Genomic DNA, 23,258 nt, shown 5'->3' with positions numbered 1-23,258 from the left:
CTCCTATATCTTCACAAAAGTCGTGTGAGATAGGTCCTGCTGATTCCTGTTGACTGGCCGAAGTTGGGAAGTGAAAAACCATAAATTAAGTGAGTTTAAAATGTGAGGCTGTACATGTTGAGGTGATGCTGAACTTAGTGCGGACACCCGATCAGCAGAGCTCTCAGAAGCCCTGAACACCTGAGCTCAAGCGATCTGCCAGCCTCAGCCTCCAAGAGTAGCTGGATTGCAGGCATAAGCCACTGGTTGTTTTGGATATATCCAAACCGAGACTAACAGCTGCAGCTTTGAAATAAACATTCTTTTTGCTTCTCCACCCATTGCCCCTTGTCATTTGGCTAAGAGGGACAGTGTTTTGGACTTTTGTTACAGTAACTGGGAGGGAGTGGGGAGAGGAGACAGAGAGAGAACTCTATGTGATGGCAAACTAGTGCTTACGATAAACAAACAAACAAAAAAGGAGTTAAATGTAGGAATCAAGGCATGGAGTGTTGGGAGGGGTGTTTGCTCTCCTGGCTGTGTGTGTGTGTGTGTGTGTGTGTGTGTGTGTGTGTGTGTTTAATTTCACATGTTTTGCAACCACCTGCTGCTGCAATTCATCATCATTATTATATTACTTTAAGAGTTATTCGGGATTATCTTCGGTTTGCTGACACCACTAGGAATGCAACGCAATGCAGTGCCCATCTCTGTGTTGAAACTATTGCTCAACATGTTAGAAAGAATGCTAGCAACACTGCCTTTGCTCCAACAGCCCTGTCACTAGCAGGCCAGCAGCTTGCAAGAAAGAGCTGGTTTGCCCAAGATGTGCACAACTTTTGCTTACTACGTGGCTACAAACCAGACAATGGAGAAAGGGGAATGCTAAGCTTCTCCACCTGAAGCGATCCACTCTCCCAAACAAGACATCTACCAGTCTCCTGGCATCCTTGCCGGCCTGATGCACAGAAGACAGGTTCCTTGCAGGATGGCAATTCTCTGACAGGTAACACATCCAGACTACAAGGCTGTCTCATGTGACTCTTGGGTAACTAACATCCCATGCACCTTTGGCAAATGTGAGTGTTTTGGGGTGTATGTGTGTAATGCCTCCACTAAGAATGGGGAAAAGGACACCCCTTTTGGAGAAAATCTGATACGCTCTCTACTTCCAACTTCTAGAAAGTAGAATCGTAGAACTGGAAGGAATCACAAGGGTTGTCTAGTCCAACCCCCGGTAATGCAGGAATCTTTTGCCCAACGTGGGGCTGGAACCCACAACCCTCATGCTCTACCAACCAAGCTATCTTGTTCTCACTGAAGTGGTAAAGCTGTGTCTGGACAGCACCATTTTAGTCATGGTCTCGCATGAGTAAATGCTCCTTCATGTGAAAAGAAAAAGAAAGCCCTCATTGCCTATAACCCTCAACAAGGCTATAATTCCAAAGATAAGTAAATATGTTGTAAAGTGCAAGTATTCTCGTCCAGTAAAGCCCCACCAACAGTTCTGCTACATCTTTTCTAGAAATACTTTGCGAATTGCTGGCTTATAAATGAAATATTATTGGGTGCCAAGAGGTCTAACAATCAGAGTCGGGGGTCAAATCGTGCCTCGGGAAGCCAGCTATTAACAGGGTGCCTCTGAGAACATGCTCAGTAGGAATTTTCAGCACTCATACACCCTAAGGTCCTTTCTCTTCATTCTCAACCATCCCAGCAAAAAAGCCTTTAGTCCTCTCAGCAACCTCGATTATTTTGTATGGAATAATAAGGGGAGGGTCACATTTTGTTGTTACTAAAACAGCTGAGAGTCAAAAATCCCTACCCAAACGACTAAATTCCACTGGAAGATTCCAATCAACCTTCGGCTTGCCCTCATATAAAAAAGCATGTTGCCTAATAATAATTTCTGAAATGTAGCAGAAAGTTATTTTTACCCCACTTATGTTCTATGGACTCTATAATACTATGATGTTACTAGTAAGGAAGGCAAAGATAGAGATAGATAGATAGATAGATAGATAGATAGATAGATAGATAGATAGATAGATAGATAGATGATAGATAGATAGATACACCATTTTCTTGCTACTATATTGCTACTATAAATTGGGTCAGATAATAGTTTTTAGCCAATATTAGCTATTGATTGTTCTGCATTGATTTCAACAGGTTCAATAATAAAGGAAGAACCACTGTAATATCTCTGAAAATAAGCAAATATTAAACTGCTGAGACTGACTTAAGAAATTCCAGTATGCTACCTGAAAGCTTTTGCTAATGGATTTTTATGCATACATTTTAAAAAAACACACATGTGAATCCAGCAAAGGTCACAAGCAAAATCAGTATTCAGGTTGAAGAAGCTCAAAAGAATGCACTTACAGGCTATTCCTATGCATTTTTCATTCAAAATCTAAGTCTCACTATACTCCGCGGGAGTTACTTCTAGGGACGTACGGTATGTGCAGGACAGCAATCTTAATGCCACAAACCTATGCAAAATTTGCACAGTATTTTTCTGCTGTTACAGGTCTCAAAGGCAGAAAATGTCGATCTATCTTCCAAACCCTTACATATTTACTCTTCTACTTGTAAGAATTTTAAAGTTTGGAAATACAGAAACTGCACTAAGCAGCCAATGGTAAAAAGTCCCCCACACACACAAATACCCCCACCCTCAGACCCCTCTTAATGTCTCTAGCTGCATGCCGCAGGTAAGCCACATAACTAGACTTACCTCAGGTATTTTTCCAACAGTAGGTGCCTCACCAGCAGCCGTTCTGGTGTATGGCTCTAAAGTCAGCTCCAAGCATGGAATACAAAGAGCACCTTTACTCTCCTCTTAGTACATGGAAGGGGCTGGAGGGAAAACACAGTTCAAAGTCCTCTTTAAACAGAACATTACAAGCCGCTTCCTAAGTTGCCGGTAGCTCTTATCCCAGTTCTTCTCCCCGTGTTTACAGCTACACCTGTGGAAAACCCCTCAGAAAGGGACACAATCTCCTCCCAAATTCTGTTTTCTCTTCCTTTCTGGAGAAGAGAAAGAATGCTTCCCCAATAACAGAAAGTGTGCGTGGAAGTTGCCAGCATTTATTCCCTGCCTCTAAGGAGGCACGAATAAACCACACCCACTTGCTTCTAAAATTCCTGTAGAAAAAGAGGAAGGAAAAAAGAGGGGGAAAGTTCCTTCAATTTGACAAGCCAGCACCTTTGAAGCAGCTGAAAGCTATGCAAGGTTGTTGGAAAGCCTATCCCCATCAGAGCAGAGACTCACCTGTTTCTTAACTCAGTCTCCAGCCAAGGTAGATGATAGATTAAATGGTGTGTGCTGCATCTGAAGACATTTAATGGCGAGCTGCTATCAAAAGGGTTGGTTTATTATCCTGAGTCTCATTCATTTTCAATCAAAATGGAAATATCTTAGGTGATTTTGGAACTGTGCCTTATTCTGTTTGGGGTTTTCTTTTTAGTTCTGGAGATTGTGTTGCATTTCAGTGTGTTTATTTGTCTGTTTAAAAGTTGTGTTTATTGTTATGTGAATAGTTAATTCACACTTTAGTACACCAATATGAGAACTTTTGAAGTAAAGTTAAGCATAAATAAAACAAACAACGTTTTAATAAGCCATCTAAAACACAAAAGGGGGCGGGGAGAACATATCCACAAATGATGCAGAACATTTTACAGATGAGGAATATGAAGTGGAGCGATTGTTTATTCCTATCAATTATTAATTGCTAAGTCAACCTAGCATTCAAGGTGATATGCAGAAGATACACCAAAAATATAACATTATCAGTTGAAACCCACAATAAAATACAAGGCTAAGACAGATTTGAAGTTCAAAATTACAATGATAGGAAGTGGGAATCCCCAATAAAATATTACTGCATCCTAACCCCAAACCGAAATATTTCTGCTCAGGACTCAGTCTACCAGGAAATGAAAGTTTTATAACCCCATTTAGGGCTTGTGGAGCGGGGGGAGTTTCAGCAGAGAAAGGGGACACCGTCTCCTTTTCTGGTCCCCAAAAATGTTCCTGCATTGTACTACACAGTGCTATAAGATAGAAAGAGGAAGGAAATACTGAGCCCACACACTATTTCTCTGCTGCCATCAGTAAAAAAATCCATTTGGAATTTTTTGTCACTTTGTAGTGTGCAGCAATTTATTTGATTGAGGAAAGTTCTTTGGAATTTCCATTGCCAAAGATTATGAAAGAATATACTAGATCCTGACTAAACAACCTATTCCCCTCTAAATGTCGAGCTGCAACTCTCATCATCTCTGACCACTGGCCATGCTGATGCTTGGGGCTGATGCTTGTTGAGAGTCCAGCAACTTAAGAAGAGCAGCAGGTTGGACACCTGAGTAGCAGATCCAGCCATGGGCAATGCATGAGTTGAAAGGAGATTCCGTATTGCACCTCCCATCATATCACATACACAAAACATCTCCGATGATGTGGAGCAGGATGCGCAGATCACAGCGCACCCAGTGTTTCAGGCATAGACCATTAACCAGGAGATCGAGTCACAGAGTCCGCTGTCTCCTGTCACCGATCCTCTGCACATCAAGGATAAGGAGAGCTCCAAAAACACTATTGGACTTTCAGCTCTCTAACTTGGTGCAACTCAATAGACAGAAAGGCAGACACAAAACTGCACAAGTCCTCCAGTGACTAATGCTTCAGTCAAACATCAAGGAGTGTCATGTATCTCGAGGCATCACCGGGTTTAGGTGTGGAATGACAGGTGGAGATGGATGAGGCGGGGGGGAATGGGAGGGTGGGGCTCTCTGTAAGGAACAAGGAACAGAGGCAGGAGGAGACAGGTACTTTCTTCTCCCAGGATATGGCTGTTCTAGAAGGGGAAGCAGAACTCTCACCTCCACTGTTCTCTTCCAGGGAGAGAGGAGAATCAATGGAATCCGGGGAGAGCATCAACCAACTGCTGGGGGCAAAGGGATGGAGTCAGACCTGGTCACCGGGCATTTGGTGCTGCACTCATTGGGGAAAGATCCACCCTTTGCGTGATACAGTGTGCATCTGCATGCCCAACTTTCTCACAAAGCACAGGTGTCTCGTGAGTAAGCTTGCCTTGCCTATCAAAGCTTGGTGGGTGGGTATGCCAACCCATTGGGACAACTCCAATTCTTTTACTGCCTTGCCCCGGACTCAAACTTAGGCCACTGCTTCTAGCCTGGCTACTTAGCCTGGCTAGTCTTTCCTTTCCTGTCAACCAGCCCAAGTCTGCTGTGACTCACCGCCAGCTGCTGAGACGGCACCTTTACTGAGCCTCAATCATCCTTGTTCTTAAGTAACGAACTCTGTCATCATTGTGGTATGAGCAACAGCCAATATAAGCAGTAAAGGAAGAAACAACCGGCTTGTCATCTTTTTAACATGTCTTCTTGAAACGAACACAAATAATCCAACAGAAAGTTATATTCAAAGTTTCAGCATTGCAATATGTAAATTTATTGAGGAAAAAAAGTAATATTGAAGTTTGGGGATGTAGTACAAAATTAGCAGCTTCAATTTATCATATTTTTGTCTCCCCCCTCCCACCCCTTTTCATCAAAAGAAGGGAGAGGCTTGAAACATACAGACTTAGTAAGACCTACCCATGGGGAATGTATTGACTCTGAAACAAAGACACACGCCTGATACAAAAGTAGTCTAATTGTACAGAACTCTACACCCAAGTTATTTTAAGAATCGGTCTTTGTTAAAAAAGCAACTTGGGTGTTTCTCTGGCAAAGTCATTTTCAGATATGTTGAGATTCTTGATAAATTATGACATCAGTGTGCTTTAAAAATCATAGCATTTGAAGACTGAACATCTATATTTAGACAGGGGGGAAACACTCAGTAAAGTTTAGCCCAGCATTCATTTATATGATTTGCTTAAATGTTTTTTAGAATACAGTGGTACCTCGGTTTTCGAACATTTCCATTGACGAACATTTCGGTTTTCAAATGCCGTAAAGCCAGAAGTAAATGCTTCGGTTTTTGAATGCGCCTTGGAAGTCAAACATGAAACGCAGATTCCATATTGAGTTTTACATTTTGAGGCTTCTGTACTGAGTTTTCCATTTTTGAGTATTTTGGAACTCAAACAGTCTTCCAGAACAGATTACTTTCGAAAAGTGAGGTACAACTGTATAATGAATTCATTAAAATTTAACTAATTTAGCCACCAGCCGCGTTCACTATTTATTCATTATGGCTTGACTGAATATAGAACTAAAATCCCTGGACTAAATTTGCTTCCCAATGGGGGGGATCCTAGTGCTACCCAAAACTTGTTCATCCACTGCAAGCAGAATTACAACTGACTTTTCACGCAATCGGGATTACTGTGCTTTTTATTACAGGAATATGATAGCATAATAAGAAAAAAAAATGCATTATATTGCTATTGTGTTAACTGTATTTTTAATGAAAACAAGGCATACCACAGCATAATGCTACCACAACATTATCATACAATACTTTTGAAAATGAATTTAGAAACTTTCTGGTCACTGCTCAAACGGGAGCAACCAGAAATGATTTTTTTAAAAAAAAATGAATAAATTAAATAATAATAATATCATAGCATTATGGTGGCATAGCACTGCAGATCTTTCATTAAAATAGCCAGCAAAGTGTTCTAGTAACCAAAAACGGGGTCATAAAACGACATCACCTGCAAAAGGTTATAATGAATGTGTGCTAAGTCATTGTGTCACTGACCATGTCAAAACCCCATCCTTTTAAAATGCCAAAAGATTAGCACTAAAGGCACCTAAACCTGTAAAGATGCACTATTCTTCTGTTCTGGAAAGTGAGGTGCGTTTCTGTAGTCTAAGGAAAGACAAAATAACTACAGGGAAAATACAGAACGACAATGAAGCTGGTGTTGTCTGGGTACTCCATGAAAAAAGAGTGAACATAGAGTCGCAGTTCTAAACACCTAGTGTGGAAGCACTTTAAATAAGTCTGCAATCCTACACACAGATAGATGCCTAAGAGCAAGTACCACTGATTTAAGAGGAACTTATTTTTAAGTAAGCAGAGATGCAGTTATTCCGCCAGTTTTCCAGCTGTTCTCAATGTTCCTTTAAAAGTGTAAGAGATACATAAAGCTCAATCTGTACTATTGAAAAACTAAGAAATATCACACAGAAGCAACCAGTAGCATTTTAAAAAGCAGATTCAGCAAGTTAAATCAATCCAAATATAAAACGAGCAAATCAGACTTCAGCATTGGGGAATATTAGAAGAAATTTATTTGTAGTTCACGGCTATAATCCAGGCAGGCAGTTATGAACCTCTAAATCCCACGGATGAATCATGGACTGCAGCCCACGGCTGAGATGTCTGCAATATGATATTTAAAACATCCACAACCAATAAAGAATGACTGAGGTTTTGTGTTTTTAAAGCAGAGCTTCAAAGGTTGCAAAATAAATAATACAAAAACCAGCCAACACTTTGAATATCAAGTTTCTTTTGTCATGTAAACATAAACTCACCTCAAGTATGGTTACAAGGTAGCATTAAACCATAACAAAGAATAGATTAAACAGAGACACTGACAACTATTGATACTGACTATATAAACTTCATAACCTGTGATACCAGACCTCTCCAGCTACTAGGATATACAGTATACTCACATAAATAGGTCTGCATTATCAACACTAGCTTTAAAACACTGGAATTTTAGTGTACCCAATCTTAATGTGAATGCCTCTTTTTTCCTTTTTTTTACAAGTTAAATATAATTATCAAAATGCATTGAATGATCAGCTTACCCCAAACTCGACACATGTTGATTCTTCACCACCACCACAATAGAAATCCCTAAAGCACACATATAGACGAACTGACCATCTCGCCGCATCTTTTTTCCTTTTTTTTTTACAAGTTAAATATAATTATCAAAATGCATTGAATGATCAGCTTACCCCAAACTCGACACATGTTGATTCTTCACCACCACCACAATAGAAATCCCTAAAGCACACATATAGACGAACTGACCATCTCGCCGCATCCATCGCTCTTCAGCTAATTACATCATTAATCCTTCCTATTTATAATCCCACTGCTGGACCAAAACAACCTAGATAGCACATTTACAGATTTGGATCGTCAGTAATCCTGACATGTCTGCTTCAGCTAATTCCAGAAACTGCATTAAGCAGCCTAAATATTTTCTGGTAGCTCATACAGAATAAAACAAATCAGAGCAACCTGATGGGTTGCAACTGAAAGTTTAAAACATTGGGAACTGCTAGTAATGGAAAGATCTACTCCCTGCTATGGAAACCTCTACTGGTACTTACATGAGATTAAGTATGCATCTAAATACCTTGACAATAACATCGAAGAAGCCCATGTATCCCTGTGCTGAAGGAATCTGAGCGTTCAATCAACTGCTTCTACTGTTGGAGATTTTTCTTGGAACCAACAGGCGCTGGATACAAAAAGAAGCACCGTGAACAAAGGTGTATTGAGCAGGCAGGAGGCACAAAATACCAAAGAGATAGCAGCCCAGGAAAGGCTTTGGGAAACAAAGGCATTCAATCATCCCTTTACTCAGGTGAGTAAACTGCGGAGGGGACAGAACTTATGCATGTGGATGCAGATGTTCTCAATTTCAATTCTGGGTACCTCTATTAAAAGAACGAACAGGAGGGGGTACGCATTAGAAAGGTGAAATGGAATAAAGGCCTGGAATCATAAAGCAATTTCAAGTACAGTGGTACCTCGACTTACAAACGACTTAACAACCGAATTTTTCAACTTACGGATGGGGCAAATGGCCGCACACTTATGAATTTCTCGACATCCGAACGGAAACCGTGGCGGTTTTAGATAGGGTTTTTTTTACTTACGAATTTTTCCGTTTCCAATGCATTCCTATAGGAAATCATGTTTCCAATGACGCTTTTTCGACTTACGAATTTTTCGACCTACGAAGGTGCCTTCGGAACATATTAAATTCATAAGTCGAGGCACCGCTGTATTTGCAGCATTGTTAAACGTCACCACCTTTTGTTTCAAACTTAACTCGGAACCATCTCAGATATTTCCCTCTCGGGGAGCTGTTTATTAAAAAGTTCTCCCATGAGATAATCTCACTCATTAGGAGGGGGAAAATTTGCCACCTCAGAAGATGGGTATGATTTGCAAACAGGAATACCACCCCTAAAAGTGTTCAGCATCTCAACCAGGGTTAACGCTTGAACCAGTCCTCTACATAGCTGGAAGCCTGTGTAGGGAGTTGGCTTGCTGGACAAGGAGATGGATGCTGTTCCAAGCTCACAGAACAAAATACTGGAAATCAAGAGTGAGAGTAGAGGACCAAGGCAACTGCAAGCATATGAGCCTGCGCAGAGAGCACAAGGCAGGAAACGAGGGCAAGAAAAAGTCAAGGGTGGAAGAATGGAGGCCCTTAAGTGTTGGCTTTAAAAGTAGATGTAAAGCAGCAAACAGGCAAGGATAGCGAGAGACATGCTTAGGAGGAGGAATGAATGTATATTCTTGGCACAGGAATTTTTATTTGAGTAGGGAAAGAAGGTAGAAAGCCAGTCCAAGCAGAGTAATTAAGCACAGAAAGGAGAGAGCAGAGCAAGCTCAGCAAGGTCAACCAAAAGCCCATCAACGGACAACACATTAGGAGAAAGATCACCTGCCATCTGGTCCCATTGGAACTGGTGGGGCAGAAGGCAGGGAAGCTAACAGCAGGTGGCGCCAGAGTCACTGACAAAGCAGAGCTGACTCCTTTTTGTTCTGTCCCCATCCTTCTCTCTCTACTAAGGGCAACAGTGAGACTAAGAAGGAGGAAGCTCACAGCCAGTATCAGCCCTGGGACTGGATGTAAACAAGAAGGCAGACATGTAAGGGCTGGCTGGCAGACGGCAGACCAAGGTTGAGGTGGCAGTGCCCCATTTGTCCTAATCAACCAGCCTCCATTGCCTGCTGCCTTACTCTCAAAGGCAACAGAAGATCAAAACCAGAATAATGGGCAACATTCATTTTGAAACCCGCACCCACAGCAAGATCAAGGTGTTGAGCCAATGGGGTTGAGCCAATGCCAGTGGCTGCAGTTATTGAATGACTGATATAAAACGTTTTCATAATAAGACACTTGTTATCCACAAATTCAGTTATCCAAAGAATTATGACCAAACCTCACTACATGGCTGATTCCGATACCCTAACAGCCAGAGATTGCCCACTTCCTTACTTTTGTGGTTTGCTGGTCAACAGCGGTCACTTTCAGGAAGGAACCATGGAGAGAGATTAGACAAATCAGGTTTTTTTTCATTTCTCTTTTGCTGGTTGGCTCCAGCCATTTTAGGAAGAAACCATGGTGCAACTGGAGATCAGAAATATTCCTGTAGGAAATCACAGAAATCTGCAGCGTGTTATAGGAATGCTCGCCTAACGAACAATTTCCTGGTAAAAGCGGGCAACATTCATTTTGAAACCCGCACCCACAGCAAGATCAAGGTGTTGAGCCAATGGGGTTGAGCCAATGCCAGTGGCTGCAGTTATTGAATGACTGATATAAAACGTTTTCATAATAAGACACTTGTTATCCACAAATTCAGTTATCCAAAGAATTATGACCAAACCTCACTACATGGCTGATTCCGATACCCTAACAGCCAGAGATTGCCCACTTCCTTACTTTTGTGGTTTGCTGGTCAACAGCGGTCACTTTCAGGAAGAAACCATGGAGAGAGATTAGACAAATCAGGTTTTTTTTTTCATTTCTCTTTTGCTGGTTGGCTCCAGCCATTTTAGGAAGAAACCATGGTGCAACTGGAGATCAGAAATATTCCTGTAGGAAATCACAGAAATCTGCAGCGTGTTATAGGAATGCTCGCCTAATGAACAATTTCCTGGTAAAAGCGGGACCTGTGTGTATACTAATCCACATTTGTTACTTCTCTAAAATTCAGCAGAAAGCTTGGAGTTTATTGAATTGGATGTCACTTGGACAATTTGGAATTGAAGGAAATCTCTATTTATTTGAGCTCTGATTGTGGAAGGAAATTTCACTCATGCAAGTTTCCAGATCTCAGCTCAGTATGCATCGTAAGGAAGGATACATAAGGTATCATCACTAACTCTTGGTAACCAAAAGACAGCTTACCAGGAATACTCCAGGAGGGCTACTCAGCTCCCGCTAGTGTACAGTACAGTACACACTAGTGTATTAGTGCCACAAAACAGAGCCAACAGTACATGCTCAAAAGGCACTCAGCCCAAGGTGCTAGAATTTTTATGGAGGGGGGAAATAACATCCTTAACTACCACATGGTACACTGTGCATTTCCTATGTGGGAGAGGTGTTCTCTGTGTGATCTGACATAGTCCTTTGAAAAGGTACCAGAGCTTTAGCAGAAAAGAGTTGGCTCCAAGCAGGATATTGTGAAATGCAGAAGTGCAAGTGTAAAATAAAACTTTCAAAGGAAAAAAAATGGGAAAGCACTGCAAAAGATTTGTTTCTGGACCCCCAGCGTGACAGCACGGATGACCAGAAAGAAATGGAAGAGTTTAAACATAGAAAGGACAGGTGGCAAGTTGGTATACAGACTCCCAAAAATCTTCCTAATTCTTCTCTTGCCTTGGCAGCTTGCCTGTCCACCATCCATCTCCTTCGGCTGAGAAACAAAGCACCCCACAGACAGGTGCCTGGGATAGAAGGCAAGCAACCTCAGGCATCTAACTGTGGTGTTTTGTTTCCCAGTTGGAGGAGAGCAGCAGCAGTAGCTGTGCACATAGGGAGGGAGGGACAAGAATTGACAGGTCGGTGTTTGATTGGCTGATATTGCTAGAGACCCACATTAACTGACAGCCTGACTTCGCTGGAGTGCTCATACAGTATTTTTCAAAATACTAACATTACAACGGAGGCCATACCAACTTAGAAACCCCAGAACTCAGCAAAACCTCAGCAAAATTGTTTTAAGAATTGCCGCCCATTACAGGAAGAGTTAGTATAGTTGACAGCTTGGTAATCTTAGACGTCGCCTAATGTTCTTCATTACACAAATGCCTGGTTTTTGGAAGTTCGGAGCAATCCCCTGAGATTATTATATTCAGCAACCAAAAGGTATTATGGACAAACACCTTTTCTTTGCCTCATTAAACTGCCTCAGGTATGGGTAAGGCACCGTCTTGCTTCTTTCACCTCGTTTGGCCTCCTAGTGGCATGGCAAAGAGACAAATTAAACATAGGAGAAGGGCAAGCGCTGGTGAATGCTGGTTCCTTGCTCCCGGGTGTCTCGTGGCCCAGATTCTTGTAGTCACTGCTACGGACCAAAGATCACCTTTAGATGCCTCAAGAATTTTCACCACAAGCCCGAAAGATACTCCGTTATGACTTTGTATTCGGTTGCGAGCATATTCACACACATCAGCAAACAAGGTTTTTGCCAATTCTGTCTCTGTCCCTAATCCATATATTTCTGATGTGTAGAAAGTCCATCAATTAGTATTTCTAGCAGACATTTCTATCCTACTTCTCCCTCACCCTGCAAGCTGCATGCATGGTTCCCACTTCCAACCTCATTTGCTCCTCACAACGTCCCTGTGAGCTAGGTTAGGTGGAGGAGTGGCTTAGCTTCAAGACTAAATGAGGTGTTGGACCTTCAGTCTCCTCAGTTTTGGTGTATATGGTGAGAGCCAGTGGGGTGTAGTGGTTAAGAGCGGTGGATTCGTAATCTGGGGAACCGGGTTCGCGTCTCCGCTCCTCCACATGCAGCTGCTGGGTGACCTTGGGCTAGTCACACTTCTCTGAAGTCTCTCAGCCCCGCTCACCTCACAGAGTGTTTGTTGTGGGGGAGGAAGGGAAAGGAGAATGTTAGCCACCTTTAGACTCCTTCAGGTAGTGACAAAGCGGGATATCAAATCAAAACTCCTCTTCTTCTACCACAAGCTAGACGTCATCATCAAAAATTATTCTTATTATAGCAACTATTATTAAAATTTCAACAGAACAACAACAAAGCAAACCTCATCCAGAGACACAGACTACACATTACATATCAGCAAACTAACTCAGTGCCTTATACCTAATTGGGAGTGTTTATTTCTTGAGATTCTGGCACAAAATATCTTGTTTAACATAAGAGCTCACTATTAAACCAAATAATCCCTCCATAAGGACCCATGAAAAAGTGGACGAACTAGACTCTTTATATAGTGGGCTTATGTGAGATCACAAATAACTGACTGAAACGCCTCAGTTTATCAGGCTTTCAAAGAAATGTATCAACAACTGGTTTAAATTTGATTTTAGAACAATTTTAGGGATTCCACACACCCCCTCCATGTTAGTTAATATTTTAATTGGCTAAAATAGCCCCAAAGGTGGCTCGGACCACCTAGCACCACAAAATTAAACCTGCATACAAGACATCCTGCTGGCCAAATAAAACTATACAGAAACTTAATATAGATTTTTTTAAAAAAGGAAACAAATATATTCAAACCAGCATCTAGCTATGCTGCCACCTAGTGGGTTGCATTTGCACTGCTCCGGAAACTTTTCGAAGGCAGCCTCACATAGGAAAGCGTTACGGATAATAATACCCTGTTTCGCTCACGTGGAAAGTGATTCATAAGCAAATAATAATGCCTAGGCATGTATAACTGTGACCAGAGTTGTCAAGTCTGACCTCTGTTGGTTCAAGAAGGATAACTCCCACCAGGAGTTGTTTCTGCCTCCTCTGACGCATTGTGGTCGGAAAAGCCACAGGTGGAGAAATTGTCTTTACCTTTGCAACTCCTGCACTTTCGCAGGAGCTAATCCTAAGAGGGCTGTCCCTGGCCTACCTCAGGCCTTAACTTTCTTTCCTCTTTCTAAGCTGCAGGTTTATCACGCTTATATCAGACCCTCCAACTGCCCCTATATTTTTCAGAGCCAGTCCCAGATTTATAGAATTATAAATTATAGGTTTATAATTTGATCCCGGAATGTCCTGCTTTTCCTTAGGACATCCCTATTTTCATCAGAGAAATGTTGGAGGGTAAGAAGTTAACTGACCCCCAAGCCAAGGAGATAAGTAATTATATAACCTTTAGAAGACATCTGAAGGGAGCCCTGTATAGGGGGAGAGAGAGAGAGAGAGTGTGTGTGTGTAGGTGCCCAGTGACTAGGGCACCCCAGTCAGATGGTTGGGGTATCAATATTATCATTATTATTATGGAGGATGTCCCTGTTTTCATTGCAGAGTTCAAGGTAGTGCACATGCTCCCCTGTCCCTATTTTATTCCCAGAACAGCTCTGTCAGGTAGGTTAAGGTAAAAGTAATTGACTTGAACCCAACAAGCTTTGTGGCTAAGCACACATTTGAACCTGGGTCTTCTCAGTCCTAGCCAGACACCAGTACACCAAACTTGCTTTCAAATGGGCCACAATACGGGTAACACCACAAATATTACAGCAATAGTTCCTTTGCACTGGCTTCACAAAAAGATGCAATTCACCACACTCACTTGAAAAGGAGTATTTTTTTAAAAAGGCAAAAAAAAATAGTAGTAGTAAAATAAACCTCATGGAGTTATTCCAAATCCCCACATTATAATATACTCATAACTCTTTTAAAGAGTCACCTGAAAATGTAACAGCATTCTTTTAACTTAGGTTTGGAGGTTTTTTGTTTTGTTTTTCAGTACTCTTTGCACTTTGCCTTGCCAAAATATTTCCAAATTATAGATGAATGCAACTGCTCCACACACACACACACACACACACACACACACACACACACACACCCCAGAGCATACTTGCTTTAGCATATTACTTAAACTGTTAAAGCTTCATAAAAATGAGGTAATTGAGCTAAAATGTGTCAGGCAAACTATTTCTAGTTTTTCCTACCCCAGGGGGGCAGTCGTTCTGAAAAGCAGAATCTACTTTGTCAAACAAAAAATTCCAAAGCTCAGTGTTAACTGTACTGCCTTGCCAACTCACAACTAAACTTCAGTCTCTCCAGTAAAAAGGTTGTTGAAATAAAAAGCTCGGGCAAAAACAATAACAACAACAACCCAAACACACACACACACCAACCCTATAAGATTACATTATGACTAAACTGCACAGCCAGCTACTAATTGAGGTCTTTTGGAAAGAACATCTTAAAGAGGCAATGATCAGCTGGTAAATTAATAACAGGAGCTCCTGATCACTGGTGCCAGGATTTTGAAGGCCTGATTCAAATCTAAGTGAAGTCAAGGGGAAAACCAGCTAACGTCAGGGATGCTATATCAGATCTAATTCCATTTATACATATGCTAAAGAAAATATTATTTTCCAGGGTAACTCAATGAAATGGGGCTACACAATCTTACGAAATGTACCGTACGTATTTTTAAATACTGTAAGCATAGCACAGGAAAACAGACGAAAAACTTAAAAGGACTGACCTTACCAAATAAAAAATAAAAAATGCACTAAACTGAAATTCCAGGTGTATTCATGTGGCCATATCCTCTTGCTGTGCCCTCATATTTTCCTGAAAATTCCTTCAACTATTATGGAGTTCTGTGTTCCTATCACCGCCCTAGGATAAAATTAATATGGATATGCTTCTAAACCCATTCTGAGTGAGTTGAAATTAACCAGGGGTGTCCTACCAAACTCAGGTAAGAGAACACAGAGGGAAATTCAAAAGGTAGGGCCACGAGGTAAATAATGTCATTTTATTTATGTATGGTATTTCTATCATACGTCCCACGGAGTGCAGACAGCTGCTCATATACACTTCCAAACTGGGCAAAGAATCTGCACTGGCCGTAATATTTATTTCACAGAATTGGAATACGGGAACAGAGGGGGGGAGGAGAGAATATCCCTTCGCCTGTTGAAGAAGCTAACAGATTACTGTATTTGACAACTTCCCTAAAGATGATCAGTCCTATTTTGCCAAACTGCCTAACATGGGTGGTGCTTCTTTTGTAAAAAAGGGACTTGCAGCACAGAAACTACGGTAACTTACATATGGCACCTTTACATGACATTGTTTTTTATTTTTCAAACGTGGCCACAACACCTGGGGCACTCCTGGTTCCCCAACTTTCCCGTATCCTCGTTCTCTAAAGGCTATTAACCAAGAATTCTTCACACGCATGAAATGAGGGTGAGGCACAAAAGTCAGCTTTCACCTTCAGTGAATAGTTCAGAAGTGCTGACCAGTTGTCCAAGAGCTGTCCAAGGCTTCTCTTCATTGCTGCTTCTTAGAGCCCACAAAGTCTTCTACATAATAGCTTCTATATTTTTCTAGGATATTAGGAAGTCAGAATACACACACCACAGAATCTCTTCACATTATACTATTCTCTGCAAAGCCACATTTTATTTTGCGTTTAACTTAGCATCTTGTTCACGCCTACAATTATCAAATATAACATCTAGGATATTACGAAGCTGTTTTAATGAACAATGTGGTTATGTGCCCATCCGTCCCCAAATATTAAAAAAGCTTTCTTATTATAATAGAAGACAGAACCTGAAAGACTTGTTCTCACATCCCCCGGAGACCATAAAATATCCACCACATAGTTTTACTTGCGTCATGCCCAACTGAAATACTGGACAGTACACAAATTTTGATCTCCATCACATGCAGGCAGCACACAAACAATCATGGGAACTTGGGAGCTTAGCTGTACATCTGCTCTCTGTTTATTGTTTCTAGAACAGAAACATCTTCCTTTTAAAATAAAATACTTTTTATTTGCACAAGATCAGATAAATACAAAAAGAACAAAAAGAAATATTTGGAATGCTATTAATGAATGACTACTTGGTACCTCTGAAATACAGTTGCCCACACACATCTGCATATCTCCTAAAGAGGAAAATTAGTCTCCAGAGATATCTCTGAGTAGACACAGAACCTGAAAACAATAGAATGTATTATATATTCCCAGACTGTTAGGAATATTCTCAAAACAAACAAACCACCCAGAAAAGAGGCAAACACAGGGGTGAAGGAATAATCTTTTATGTGCTACTCTAGGAATTGTTTTCAAACCAAAAGAGGAACACAGCATTCTCCCCAGCTTCAACTACTATATGGGATTTATAAACAATTCAGTACTGTACTTGAATTTGTAATCAATAGCTGTATGGGGAGCTGGCTTCAGGCACCAAACCAGTTGGCAGACCAACTCTGTGATACCAAGATGGCTGCAAGCGTGACATGAAGGCTGGCAACATCAACTCTGCCATGTAGGCATCCCTTGCAGATGACAGCAGTACCTGGAGACAAGCAGTCAAGTTGCGTACCCATAGCAGTGACCAGAGGAGGGATGGCCGCTGGGATAAGAAATGCCATTGCACATCTGCTTCAGCACAACTGGATGACTTCATCTGCCCCAGCTGCAACAAAACATGTCTCTCCTGCATTGGTCTCTACAGCCACAGCAAGCGCTGCAACCATCCAACAGCTTGCCTTCTCCCCCAAAGGCGCACATTGTCTCCCAAGAGATGGATAGATGCCAACAAGCAACACCAATTGCACCCCTAGCAACCAACCTGTGCTCATTTGCAATGAATAGGATTTGATAAATCAGTACAATGAAAATCTTCAGAAGTAGTGTTACCAGACTAACTGTATCACACCATTACTGGCAAATCTCCTTTAACATGCTCCCATTCTTCCCATTGTAAAAACGAACAAAAACAATGCAGACAAAGGCTGTAGGACCACATGATATTTTGACTTGAGACACATCAGGCAAAGTTGTCAGGGACTCATTGCCATTTGCCACTTTTAGAGTACCATTTGTTTCAATTAAGACCATCCCAGATGCTGGACAATCTTGAGGCATTATTTCTTTTTTTGGCAGAATCACACAGCACTTACTAAAAATAGAGCTTCCTGCATGACAATTGCATCAGATTCCTGCATGACAACTATAAGTATACCAAGCCTTTCTCTTGTTGCCCACCAATTCATGATTTTGTTCTATAACTTCCATACATCCTTAAATGCTTCCTTAAAGGAATACTTATTTCTCCGAGATCTGTGTTACCCTCCTTTCAAACTGTAAGTCTGATTACTTTCCTATGAAAGAAAGCTCAGAAACTAAAAACATGCAATAGAAAGGAAGTTTTAACAGTTAAGTGTGTGCCATATTCCTTTGGCAATAATGTGGAATTTCCAGTAGGCATTAATATTCTGTGTGGGTGCATCACATATATTTTTTTTTCCTGCCTGGTTTGGAAGGGGATTCCCATGAGAAGGAGAACCCAGGACATCTTAAAGACTAAATAATGGTTCCTCCCAAAGTTATCACCACTGAACTTCTTCTGGGCATTGTGACATGGCAAACAAAACCGCAAAAAGCAGCACAGATGAAAGCTCCCTCACAGTAGTTTGTCAGGTGATAGATTTTCATATTTGTTTTATTTTATTTATTTATTTAAATTTGTATACCCGTAGGTTACAACAAAAAGCTACAAATTGCATAACAAAAAATAATTAAAACAGCAACACAAATGAACACAAACTAATAAATACATTAAAAACTAATTAAAAACTAATAAAATACATTCTCCGACAAGTCCCTAAACAATACCCCAGCCCACAAATACAAACTACAAAGTAACGTATAACGTTCAAAAACAATTTTAAACAACCCCACAGTTTCACTACAGCAAGTTTCAAACAAGCCAGCTTCTAAATCTAGGTACGGTCCTAATGCTGTCTTAAAGATTCAACACAACCCTTTGTGCAGGCAACACAGCAAGATGTGATGAAGCAGAAATTGAAGCTTCCAAACTTGTTTTATTTATTTATTGAATTTATATACTGCCATATACGCGGAAGTCTCAGGGCGGTTCACGGAACAAAACTCATTCTCTTGACTGCACTAGAAATGGACATGGGAATGTGAGCCCAAGGTTAAAGTGGCTCGTTCCTGCTTGGGTGGTGAACAAATGAAAATCTCTTCTACACTGCACTATTAGGGGAATATTGTTACTCGTATGTGGCGATAAGCTTTCTCCATGGTGGTGCCCCACTTGCAGAATGCCCTCTCCTTACAAGCACAATAAGTGCCAACATTGTTATCATTTCAGCACCAAGTTAACATTTGTTGGTTGTGTTAATTAAGTTGCACTCGGGATAGACGTACCGAAACCAGTGACTTGACTAACAAAAGTCAATGGGCCCAACTCAGAGAATGGCTTAGTCAGATACAACCAAACTTGTTTGCCCGTGAATTTTACGCGTTTGTAAGCTTGGCTTTTTTTTTTTTAGCTGCCTGTTTTTGATTAGCTGGTTCTACAGTTACGTATCTATATTTTGTTTTATGCTGGGTGCCACCCTGGTTGGTATCTGTGCTGATGGACAGCAAGTAAATCCTTCAAATAAACAACCGAAACCTATAGCTTAATATAATATGTAAATAAAGCCTTTGTTTGGGATCTTGTGCAATTCCTTTTGTTTCTCACTGATTAAGTTCTCTTTCCATTTTAACCCTGAGGAATTAAAGAAATTATATACAACAGATAATGTTTCACTAAATATTTGCCCAGAGTTCTACTGATATCCCGGGGAACATCTACAATCTGAAACCAAACCCCACCCGCTGTATGTAGCTACAAATATTAATGGATATTCCCAGAACTTCTTAAACATCAAAGAAACAAGAAGTAAACAAAAAGGTTATACCTACTTACTTGTTTTGAGATAGACCATTAGTATTGTCTATTCTAAGATGGGAAACCTTTGACCCTCCAGATGTTGTTACACTACAACCACCATTATCCTTGTCCATTGGCTATACTGGCTGAGGCTGATGGGAACTGGAGTCCAACAACTTTTGGACAGCCACAAGACACCCATCCCAGTTCTATTCAGGTTGGCCCAAGCTCTCCAAGGTCTCTTTCAGCCATGTTACCTGATCCTATTTAACAGCAATTATCAGGAATTACACCTGCGATCTCACACATGAAGAGCTATCCCTACTGAGCTCTATGCTCATCCCCAGCCATTTTACCAGGTTAAGAATATAGTGGCCCCTCTCATTTCCCTGTGACATAGCCTACAGAGAGGGCTGGCAAATGTTGCAGCAAATAACAAATGGGTGAGAAGGAACAGAAATAATAGACTAAACCCAGTTGTTGTAAACTATTGTGTTCTTTTGAAGAACACACAATACTTATTCTGTAACCGGAACGAAGATAAATTTTATGCAGAACTAATGATTGGTAAGCTGTTCAAGAGCAAGATTTGAGCCAGGAGGTGGCATTTTGTATGCAGAAAATCACGAGCGTTCATTTTCTGCCACAGAAAGGAAAAAAAATGTAAAATCTTATTTTGAATGGCACTTTAAATGGACATATGGTTTTCTTTTATTTTTAAACACCATGGTGAAAGGCTATTCAGGCCACATTATCCAGAAGCTAAATATGTGATAAGCTGCTGTTCTGCTCAGTTTGTATTCTAAAGCAGATGATGTTTTTGAAGATGAACAGCAGATAAATGCAAACCAAATGTCTGACAAGGAGCAGCTTCAAATTATGCAAATATAGCGTGATCATAAAAGGAATAAGAATTCTTCCTCATGCCTATTTAAAGCTGACTCACACAGATGTTTCAAGTGGAAAACTCTGTCCACTGAATGTCCATGCCAAAAGGGTGTTTCCCACAGCTTATTTGCCCGTAGCACATACAGTTTTAGATTTTGAAAATAGACAGAGAAATGAATTAAATTGCCAAACACGGTTTCCAACTCCAAGGCTCTTTACCCTGACTTTTGAAAACAGAGATGCATATTTTCAGGACCAAGCCTATTTTTATTCATTGAACTTTTTTTTGTAATTGAGTTTTGAAAACTGTTTTCAATGATGAATTTTAAATTGTTGTAGCCCACAGAGTGATGGGCAGATATTAAGTTAAAATCATTATCGTTTTGTAATCACAAGATTGGCCTTGTTAACAACGTGGTTCAGTTGCACGTGGGGTTTTTTTGTTTGTTGTTGTTGTTAAAGTTATTGCATGGCCGGAGAAAACTACCCTTAAAATAAACATTTACAATAGCTTGTTTGTTTGCTTAAAAGCATTTCTAAATCACTTAGTATTTTTGAAATCTGTAAGCAATGTAAACTATGTGATCCTGCCTGCAATTTTCATGTTTGCCTCAAAAAAATGTTTTTTTAAAAAAAAGTTATATGTTTCCTTAAAATTAATAATAATAATAATAATAAATAATAATGTGTCCAGCACAAATGCCCCAGATATCTATAATCTGGCAGGTTTTATCCACAAGGACTATTGTACTATGAAGATTTAATCTACTTTCATCTCTAAAGAAAGTTATAACCATTTTTTAAAATTTCCAATAGCAAAGGGGGCGAGGAGGGCAGGTGGATGAAGCAGAGCCATAGCCAAACTACAAAGGGCTTGAGACCAAGATAGCTGGGGCCCAAATCCAATCTTGCAGCTGCGCAGAGGTGACATGAGCAACTTTAGCAAAGGGAAGTGGTGGCCAAGGACCATCCTAGGACTTCCTCCCCTGAAGGAAGCTACAGTTCCTGATCAGCATCCTTTGCATCCTGCTTTCCTGATCCAGCAGAATAAAGACCCATCTCAGGACACAACGGAAAATATGGCAATGCCCCCATCATCACCACCACTGGACAGTCTGCGCATGTGCAGCTATCAATCAGGAAGTCTCGAGAACCAAAACGATGGTGCTTCTTGGCAGAATGCAATGGCCTATTTCCATGTATGTATATGCACACAGAAAGTGTTTGGTCCACCTAGTCCTGTATTATCCTATTCTGTATTATCCTGTATTGTCCTGTATTATCCTATCCTATTATTATTCTAACTGTTAGGAGCACTTCGAGTTCTTAGGCAGAGAGCCTTCTCATCGCTCGCCACTTGATCCTTGCCACTGAAGATGCCAAGGGTTAAATAACAAGAGCAAACTGTGCTGTTCCTAGTTGCATTTCGGTGCTGGGAACATGGGAAGCTGTGCTTTTGTACCAGGTCAGACTGTTTGTTCATCTAGTTTAGCGTTGTCTTCTCTTGGGTTTCCCAGACTTGAGCTGTTTTTGGACTACAATTCCCAATATCCCTGATCACTAGCCCTGCTAGCTAGGGATGGTGGGAGTTGTAGTCCGACAACAGCTGGAGACCCAAGTTTGGGAAACCCTGGTCTACTCTAACTGGAAGAGATTCTTCCATATCACCTGCAAACCGAGCCCTTTGGTCTGCTGGATTAAACATGGGACCTTTTGGATGTGAAGCATGCAAGCTACCACAGAGCTACCGCACCTCCCCACAGTGCTACACTAAGGAAAACCTATGGAGGAAGCCCATAGCCTTGACGGGAAAGACTACAGTTCAATGATAGAGCATGTGTCTTGCATGCAGAAGGGACCAGGTAAAATCCTAGGCATCTCCAGGCAGGGCTGGGAATGTTCCCTTTCTGGGACCCTGGTGAGCTGCTGGTGGTCAGTGCAGACTCTGCTGAGCTAGATGGACCAATGGTATGGCTCAGTATAAGGCAGCTTCCTATGTCCCAAACAGATGTGTTCTGCAGTCTTCTCATGGAGGAACATGTGAAGAAGAAAAAATAATGAGTGGAGATTGGAGCAAATTAAAATGGAAATCATGCAGCTGCTTTCCACTCAAAACACACACACAGCACTCAAAGAATTATGGAAAGAAGTCCAAAATTCTGCCTTATTATGCAGTAAAAATGTTGGCAACTAGCCTAGAGGCTAACAAAACCTGCTGGACAGGGATTTCCCCCCCCTCCCCCGGTTGGTTAGCAACCCTAATACAAAATGGACACCCCCACTTCAAACTGGAGGAGGAAGAACCTCATGCTGTGATATTCCCCCTTTTATTTAAGTTTAGAAAACCTTGCAAGCAAAAAACTAGTACAGAAAAGAAACAGGTAGTACTACAAATCCCAACATCACTGCACATGACTGTGCTCTTTTCCACCTGCAAGGGGTTTTAAAAAATGAACAATGAATATGTGCGTACTTGCACATATTTTGCTGCATGTATAGATCTAGCATAAGGACTAGACTAAAAAATATAACAAAGTTCTCTAAAAAAAAAGAAAAGAATTGTAGCTGGTAGGGGAGATGATTAAATAACTAGCACTTTGTTTTATTTTTCTGAAAGTAATGGGAGTCTGTTCCGTCTGCATAAATATTCTATACAGGTTGTCCTCAATAGAGCAATTTCAGATTCCCTCGATTTCTCATTATTCCAATCTTAAGCTCAGT

The 23,258-nt window shown here is 40.9% G+C and overlaps 1 protein-coding gene across 4 annotated transcripts in view; it reads right to left on the bottom strand.

Moving 5' to 3' along the window:
* Nucleotides 1-23,258, bottom strand: part of COBLL1 (cordon-bleu WH2 repeat protein like 1) — an 85,520-nt gene that overhangs the window by 41,942 nt on the left and 20,320 nt on the right. The window contains exon 2 of one of the 4 annotated variants that reach the window (XM_088660977.1): nucleotides 2,720-2,841. The exons of the other annotated variants lie outside the window; for them this stretch is intronic. The gene's annotated coding sequence lies outside the window, so the exon portion shown is untranslated. The remainder of the gene's footprint in view (nucleotides 1-2,719; nucleotides 2,842-23,258) is intronic. 4 annotated transcript variants of the gene reach the window in all.

The sequence above is a fragment of the Zootoca vivipara genome, chromosome 1 (assembly GCF_965207765.1).
Source record: "Zootoca vivipara chromosome 1, rZooViv2.hap1.1, whole genome shotgun sequence".
NCBI lineage: Eukaryota > Metazoa > Chordata > Lepidosauria > Squamata > Lacertidae > Zootoca > Zootoca vivipara.
This window is presented reverse-complemented; position numbering and strand designations above follow the sequence as displayed.